This window comes from Portunus trituberculatus, chromosome 43, assembly GCF_017591435.1.
Source record: "Portunus trituberculatus isolate SZX2019 chromosome 43, ASM1759143v1, whole genome shotgun sequence".
Classification (NCBI taxonomy): Eukaryota; Metazoa; Arthropoda; class Malacostraca; order Decapoda; family Portunidae; genus Portunus; species Portunus trituberculatus.
The window spans coordinates 10,023,654-10,033,087 of NC_059297.1; the positions used below are offsets into that span (position 1 = coordinate 10,023,654).

General features: G+C 39.1%; 1 non-coding gene across 1 annotated transcript; it reads right to left on the reverse strand.

Annotated features, from left to right (window-relative positions):
* Window positions 1–1,558: 1,558 nt before the first annotated feature.
* Trnaa-cgc lies at window positions 1,559–1,632 on the reverse strand. Its single transcript has one exon. It is a non-coding gene; the product is annotated as a tRNA-Ala (tRNA).
* Window positions 1,633–9,434: the final 7,802 nt, after the last annotated feature.

The window sequence follows — 9,434 nt, forward strand, 5'->3', positions numbered from 1 at the left end:
CTTCCTTCTTTTTTCCCCGAAATCTTCCTTTCAAAATCACCTGGTGTTCCTGAAGACAGTTGATACTGGCTGGAGCAAACAAGATGTTCATACAAGTGTCGCAACTCCTCTAGTCCAAAGCAGGAAAAAAAAAAAAAAAAAGAACAAGAACAGAAAGAAGAAAGAAGAAATTAAGTGGTATTTGAGCGAGACGTGGCACATTGAGGAAACAAACAAAATAAGGAATCTATAAACAGAGGCAAACATCATCAACTTGGTCCATACGAGAGGAAATTATTAACTCGAAGGATAACATGATATAAGGGAGAGAGAACGACGCTTGACAAAAAATATCCTGACTGGCGGAAAGACTTTGTTGAATTTTGAACCCGCAATCTAGTCTAAATTAAGAAAATTCTTTTCATAATGAATAAGTTTAATTAGGACAAAAATAACCTGGCGTGCTTTATAGACTTAATTAATGTCTTACATTTGGAGTAGGAGGACCAAATTTTAATAAAGAATATGCATATAAGAGGACATTTAATACCTAGAAATGGCAACGCGAAAATAATCACCACAATATTCAGGATATTTTGCTTATAAGGGATCAACAGACACGTATACACACACACACACACACACACACACACACACACACACACACACACACACACACACACACACACACACACACACACGGCCCGGTAGCTCAGTGGTTAGAGCGCTGGCTTCACAAGCCAGAGGACCGGGGTTCGATTCCCCGGCCGGGTGGAGATATTTGGGTGTGTTTCCTTTCACGTGTAGCCCCTGTTCACCTAGCAGTGAGTAGATACGGGATGTTAATCGATGAATTGTGACCTTGTTGTCCCGGTGTGTGGTGTGTGCCTGGTCTCAGGCCTATCCGAAGATCGGAAATAATGAGCTCTGAGCTCGTTCCGTAGGGTAACGTCTGGCTGTCTCGTCAGAGACTGCAGCAGATCAAACAGTGAAACACACACACACACACACACACACACACACACACACACACAGAGAGAGAGAGAGAGAGAGAGAGAGAGAGAGAGAGAGAGAGAGAGAGAGAGAGGGGGTAACGAAATACGAGATTGAGGCTCTCTGCATGCTAATAAGAAAGTGGAACCTAATGTATTATATTCTTGTAGCAATATTTTACAGTGATTGTGCATAGCGTGAACACCATAACCATTAGTGTTTAGGATAACGCAAAATTGTACAGGAAGTATTGGGGGACAAACATTATTTAGTAAAACTTAGTTCCGTTTTAACAATAAACGGATTGCTGTTCCCCTTTGATTGTGTGTCTGTGTGTGTGTGTGTGTGTGTGTGTGTGTGTGTGTGTGTGTGTGTGTGTGTAATTCACCTCGGTCGTCTGCTGGTCACCCAGCCAGTCTTCCCCATTACGGACCGAGCTCAGAGCTCATAGACCGATCTTCGGGTAGGACTGAGACCACAACACACTCCTCACACAAGGAAAGCGAGGCCACAACCCCTCGAGTTACATCCCGTACCTATTTACTGCTAGGTGAACAGGGGCCACATTAAGAGGCTTGCCCATTTGCCTTGCCGCACCGGGACTCGAACCCGGGTCTCTCGATTGCGAGTCGAGCGTGCTAACCACTACACTACGCGGTGTGTGTGTGTGTGTGTGTGTGTGTGTGTGTGTGTGTGTGTGTGTGTGTGTGTGTGTGTGTGTGTGTGTGTGTGTGTGTGTGTGTGTGTGTGTGTGTGTGTGTGTGTGTGTGTGTGTGTGTGTGTGTGTGTGTGTGTGTGTGTGTGTGTGTGTGTGTGTGTGTGTGTGTGTGTTTTGTATTGTGGTATTCAACAATGACTTCTCATAATATTTCGTCTGAATATTTCTGCCACTAAATCAGGAAGTGTATCATATTCTTCACTTCTACCTTATTCTTCGCTTGACCTGCATTTCCAGCTTCAATAACTTCTCTTTCACATTGAGAAGTGGTTTTACTGATTTGAAATCCATTCTATTCTGAGGGATCGACTTGCAAAATATTTTGCCTTCATTTAAAGTGAGCTGTTGTTCTTATGTCTTGAGTAAGGGGTTACACACACACACACACACACACACACACACACACACACACACACACACACACACACACACACACACACACACACACACACACACACACACACACACACACACACACACACACACACACACACACACACACACACACACAGAGAGAGAGAGAGAGAGAGAGAGAGAGAGAGAGAGAGAGAGAGAGAGAGAGAGAGAGAGAGAGAGAGAGAGAGAGAGAGAGAGAGAGAGAGAGAGAGAGAGAGAGAGAGAGAGAGAGAGAGAGAGAGAGAGAGATGATGATGATGATGGAAAGTGTTGATGGATCAGCACTCACAACCTTTTCACAAGTCGGTATTCAGTTTCGTATATTTTCCTTTATACCGTGAATGTCCCTTTCAAAGACACTGAACAGTAGCGTAAAAGAATCCCACTTCTCCAATAATTTATTAAGACATATTTCAACTGAGTTCATGGGTCCCACTGCGTAAGAAAAAAGGTAGATGGACAAAATCAGGAAGACGAGATGTTTCAAAATCTGTTTACTTGCTGACTGAAACCTCCTCACTGCTCTCTTATGTCATCGTTCACCACCTTGATCATGGAGTTTGCTCTTTAGTTGCTGCTTTCAGGCATTTTGGTCATTATGTTAAGTCAACAAACCATATAACTGGAAGAATATTGGTCTGTTGTAATAATTACAAAGGAGGATGATTGGAATTATACAAAGGACAAATCACATTCCTTACGAAACAAGATCGAAACTGTTGAATTTAACTTCCTTAGAGAGACATAAGTTCTTTAAATGTTATAAAGTTATGACAAGGGAGCATAATTTTTTTTTCGGGATCAGTAATCAGGATAGAAAAAAAGAAATACCGAGTTCAAGGCTGAACAAGAAAACGATAGAAATTAATTTATTGTCAAATAGTAGATGAATGGTAGAAACTCACTAATCATATTGTTAGTGCTAAGTCATTAGAAAGCTTGAAAAGGAAGATTAGACAAATTTATGGATGGAGATGACAGGTGGAAATAGATAAGAGTGTTATATAAATGTACTGCCTCGTGTATGCCACAGGGCTTCTTGTGGCTTCACATATTTTCTTTTGTTCTTACTTATCTTTAACGTCTTAATTTGTGATTACTGCCCTTATTAAAAGACTTTTTTTTTTTTTAAATAGAAGGGTATTGCATTGGAGAAAATCTTTCGCTTTCCCAAGGCTATCTCTTGCTAGTAAGAATGTTTCCCTATTAACGTTCATGTTAGACGGTCTTTCCACGTCCACGGTGTTAATGACACGTCTTCATACTATTTTAATGAAAAAGTGTGGGTACCATTTTCCAGACATGCCAGTGTTTGCGCGTGTGCACTTGTGTGTCCCCTCAGGACCTGACGCGTCTTTGCACTTTTGTGGAAGGACACCGGTGCAAATTACTTGGTTGTCATGGCAACTTGTTCCTGCTCCATCGCCTTCTCTTTTTAGCTTTCACCCTCCGACCGTTTCTATCCCATATTTATTTTATTTTTTCGTTTTCCGTTGCTTATTTTTTTTCATCGTATTTGATATCCTGTTCTTTTGTTACATTTTTATTTTCTTTATAAGAGGCAACTATCGAAGGAAAATAGAAAAAAGTCCTACAAAATTTTCAGAACTTAACTCAGGATTGAATGAATGATTGAAAATACTGAGTAACTTTCGAATTAGAGAAGTGGACAGGATAAAAATGAAAAGAAGAATGTCTTTTGCATATTTGTGTGGGTGTACCTATCTGTCTATCCATCTATCTATCTATCTGTATAGTTATCTATCTATATCTACATCTCCATCTAACTCTCTATCTATCTATCTATCTATCCCAAAACGTACTGCCTTGAAACTTTGCCATTTGTCGAGTGGTTTAAAGTTACCTACTTGTCACCATGATACTCTGGTTCTAGATGGTTTAGATCAATTTGCTTGCGCCACTAATGGTGGAAGCTTAACAGTGCTTCTAAGGATCTTTAAGTTACGTACAGGTACTATACGACACACCTGAAAAAAGTATATATATATATATATATATATATATATATATATATATATATATATATATATATATATATATATATATATATATATATATATATATATATATATATATATATATATATATATATATATATATATATATATATATATATATATATATATATATATATATATATATATATATATATATATATATATATATATATATATATATATATATATATATATATATATATATATATATATATATATATATATATATATATATATATATATATATATATATATATATATATATATATATATATATATATATATATATATATATATATATATATATATAGAGAGAGAGAGAGAGAGAGAGAGATATATATATATATATAGAGATATATATAGAGATATAGAGAGAGATATATATATATATATATATATATATATATATATATATATATATATATATATATATATATATATATATATATATATATATATATATATATATTTTATTTTTTTTTTTTTTTTTCCACTCATGGAGGAGAGCCAGCCAAAGACAACAAAAAAAAAAAAAATGAAAATAAAAAAAAGGCCCACTTGAGTGCTGGCTCTCTAAAAAGTGTAAAAGCGTCATCCAAAGATGGGGAGCAAATGCCTCGATACCTTCCTCTTAAAAGAAGGCAAGTCGTAGGAATTCGGAAATACAGATGCAGGGAGGGAGTTCCAGAGTTTACCAGTGAAAGGGATGAATGACTGAGAGTACTGGTTAACTCTTGCGTTAGAGAGTTGGACAGAATAGGGATGAGAGGAAGAAGAAAGCCTTGTGCAGCGAGGCCGCAGGAGGAGGGGAGGCATGCAGTTAGCAAGATCAGTAGAACAGTTAGCATGAAAATAGCGATAAAAGATAGAAAAGAGATGCGACAGTTAGTCAGAGGAGGGGAGTTGATGAGACGAAGAGCTTTTGATTCCACCCTATCTAGTAAAATTGTGTGACTGGAACCCTCCCCCAAACATGCGAAGAGTACTCCATACAGGGACGGATAAGGCCTTTTTACAGAGTAAGCATTTGGAGGGGCGAGAAAAACTGGCGGAGACGCCTCAAAACACCGAAGTTCATAGAAGCTGTTTTAGCAAGAGAAGAGATGTGAAGTTTCCAGTTAAGATTATGACCAAAGGGCAGATCGAGGATATTCATTGTGGAAGAGAGAGACAGTTGAGTGTCATTGAAGAAGAGGGATAGTTGTCTGGAAGGTTGTGTCGAGTTGATAGATGGAGGAATTGAGTTTTTGAGGCATTGAAAACTACTAGATTTTCTCTGCCCCAATCGGAAATCTTAGAAAGATCGGAAGTCAGGCGTTCTGTGGCGTCCCTGCGTGATCTGTTGACTTCCTGAAGGGTTGGTCGTCTCTGAAAGAACGTGGAAAGATGTAGGGTGGTATCATCAGCGTAGGAGTGGATAGGGCAAGAAGTTTGGTTAAGAAGGTCATTAATGAATAATAGAAAGAGAGTGGGTGACAGGACAGAACCCTGAGGAACACCACTATTAATAGGTTTAGGAGAAGAACAGTAGCCGTCTACCACAGCAGCAATAGAGCGGTCGGAAAGGAAACTTGAGATAAAGTTGCAGAGAGAAGGATAGAAGCCGTAGGAGGGCAGTTTTGAAATCAAAGCTTTATGCCAGACTCTATCAAAAGCTTTTGATATGTCTAACGCAACAGCAAAAGTTTCACCGAAATCTCTAAAGAGGATGACCAAGACTCAGTAAGGAAAGCCAGAAGATCACCAGTAGAGCGACCTTGACGGAAGCCATACTGGCGATCAGACAGAAGATTGTGAAGTGACAGATGTTTGAGAATCTTCCTATTCAGGATAGATTCAAAACTTTAGACAAGCAAGAGATTAAAGCTATAGGACGGTAGTTTGAGGGGTTAGAACGGTCACCCTTTTTAGGAACAGGCTGAATGTAGGCGAACTTCCAGCAGGAAGGAAAGGTAGAAGTCGATAGACAAAGTTGGAAGAGTTTGGCCAGGCAAGGTGCAAGCACAGAAGCACAGTTTTTGAGAACAATAGGAGGGACCCCATCAGGTCCATAAGCCTTCCGAGGGTTTAGGCCAGCAAGGGCATGGAAAACATCATTACGAAGAATTTTAATTGTAGACATGAAATAGTCAGAGGGAGGAGGAGAGGAGGACAAGCCCAGAATCGTCCAAGGTGGAGTTGTGAGCAAAGGTTTGAGAAAGAGTTCAGCTTTAGAGACAGAAGAGATGGCAGTGGTGCCATCAGGATGAAATAAAGGAGGAAAGATGAAGAAGTGAAGTTATTTGAGATGTTTTGGCTAGATGCCAGAAGTCACGAGGAGAGTTTGAGTTTGAAAGATTTTGACATTTTCTATTTATGAAGAGTGTTTGGCAAGTTGAAGAACAGACTTGGCATGATTCCGGGCAGAGATATAAAGTGCATGAGATTCAGGAGATGGAAGACTCAAGTACCCTTTGTTGGCAACCTTTCTACCATGTATAGCACGAGAACAGGCTGAGTGAAACCAAGGTTTAGAAGGTTTAGGTTGAGATAAAGAATGAGGAATGTACGCCTCCATGCCAGCCACTATCACCTCTGTTATGCGTTCAGCACAAAGAGATGGGTCTCTGACACGGAAGCAGTAATCATTCCAGGGAAAATCAGCATAATACCTCCTCAGGTACACCCATCTGGCTGTGGCAAAATGCAAGAGGCACCTTCGCTTTGGGGAATCCTGTGGAGGTATTGGAGAAATAGGACAAGATATAGAAATGAGATTGTGATCGGAGGAGCCCAACGGAAATGAAAGGGTGATAGCATAAGCAGAAGGATTAGGGGTGAAGAAAAGATCAAGAATGTTGGGCTGAGGCTGAGTGAAACCAAGGTTTAGAAGGTTTAGGTTGAGATAAAGAATGAGGAATGTACGCCTCCATGCCAGACACTATCACCTCTGTTATGCTTTCAGCACAAAGAGATGGGTCTCTGACACGGAAGCAGTAATCATTCCAGGGAAAATCAGCATAATACCTCCTCAGGTCCCCCAACTGGCAGAGGCAAAACGCCAGAGGCACCTTCGCTTTGGGGATCCTGTGGAGGGATTGGAGAAATAGGACAAGATATAGAAATGAGATTGTGATCGGAGGAGCCCAACGGAGATGAAAGGGTGACAGCATAAGCAGAAGGATTAGAGGTGAGGAAGAGATCAAGAATGTTGGGCGTGTCTCCAAGACGGTCAGGAATACGAGTAGGGTGTTGCACCAGTTGCTCTAGGTCATGGAGGATAGCAAAGTTGAAGGCTAGTTCACCAGGATGGTCAGTGAAGGGAGAGGAAAGCCAAAGCTGGTGGTGAACATTGAAATCTCCAAGAATGTAAATCTCAGCGAAGAGGTAGAGGGACACTTGAGAAGTTAAGTAGTCGAAGAATTTACTATAGTCAGAAGAGTTAGGGGAGAGATAAACAGCACAGATGAATTTAGTTTGAGAGTGACTGTTAAGTCGGAGCCAGATGGTGGAAAACTCGGAAGACTCAAGAGCTTGGGCACGAGAGCAAGTTAAGTCATTGCGCACATAGACGCAACATCCAACTTTGGAATGAAACTGAGAATAGAGAAAGTAGGAGGAACAGAGAAGGGGCTACTGTCAGTTGCCTCAGACAGCTGTGTTTCGGTGAGGAAAAGAAGATGAGATTTAGTAGAGGAGAGGTGTTGTTCTACAGATTGAAAATTAGATCTAAGACCGCGAATGTTGCAGAAGTTAATGTAGAAAAAGTTGAGGGAGGTGTTAAGGCATTTGGGGTCGTTAACAAGAGAGGCGTCCGACCTGGGGACATTTTTGGTCCCCTCCCCAGAACGGGACTCCGAGGCGTTATAACGAGTTCCTACAAATATATATATATATATATATATATATATATATATATATATATATATATATATATATATATATATATATATATATATATATATATATATATATATATATATATATATATATATATATATATATATATATATATATATATATATATATATATATATATATATATATATATATATATATATATATATATATATATATTACGTTTATTCTGCAAAATTGCCAGTCATTTTGTAAATAAAGGAAAATCGTTGTATGTTTACAAAATCATCTTATTGGTATAGTTAATTTGTAAAAAAAAAAAAAAAACTGCAAAAAATGATATTTTGCAAAAATGTCAGGTTAATTTGCAAAAAAAAAAAAAAAAACAGCAAAAAGGATATTATGAACAAATGTCAGGTTACTTTGAAAGTAAAAACAGAAACATGCAAAGAGGATAACGACACCACTATTATATATTACTATTCCGTCTTTTTCCACCAGACAAGCTGGTGAGGTAGTTTTTCTTTATTTTGACGCTGTTAACAGTCGTGCACTACTGAAGGTCAAGCAAGAGCGGGCTGAATGCTGCTATAGGTGTTGTGGTTGCTGTGGCTGCCCCAGTTAAGCAGTGTGTCTCTCCCCTTCTCCTCGTTACGATTGGCGGTCTTATGATGTACCTCCGTATATTATCCAACGATAAATGGAATAAAGAAGTTTGACTTAGTGGTGTATGAAGCACAGGAAAAGAAGTCATGTAATGCATCTGGCTAGTTGAAAAAAGTGGAAGAAATATTCTTTCTAAAGCAATGAGTGAAAAATATGCAAAAATAACTATAGACCAGGTGAAAGTCTTCCTGGAAATATGTGAAGAATGTCAACTAAAAATATCCAGTGTCCGAAAGTCAAGCTAATCTTTCTGAACAACATGAATTCAAGGTGCCAGATATGTAGAATTCAGAAGTGTGGAGTCGGAGTCGGAGTAGAGGAGTCGAGGAGTCGGCTACTTTTGGCCGGAGTAGGAGTCGGAATCGGAGTCGGAGTCAGAGTCGGACTTTTGAAAATCCGACTCCACACCCCTGGTAGAATATGTATAGGACACTCTCTCTTTCTCTCACTCTTTGATAAGGTAAGCGATGTTTGACATTCTTCTTTTCCACTACAGAGATCAAAGTCACGTATTCTATGGTTGGCCATAAACCATGTGATTTTGAGCTCTGCTTATCATATCAAAGAGAGAGATTTGAGCAGGAAGAGACAAGCAGCAATTCAGTATTGAGACTCAGGCACATTCTCTTATTCTAATAAACGCCTCAAATACTGCAGGTTGACTAGATTGACGTGCAGTCAGCAAGACAGGGAGTATCGGTTCATTTTGAACTACCAAGATCACCTAACTAAGTTTGTGTGCCTCCGACCTCTTAAGACGAAGGCTGCTTACTCCTGATAGACATATTCTGCGACAAGGGTGCTCTCATATACTACACTCTCACAAT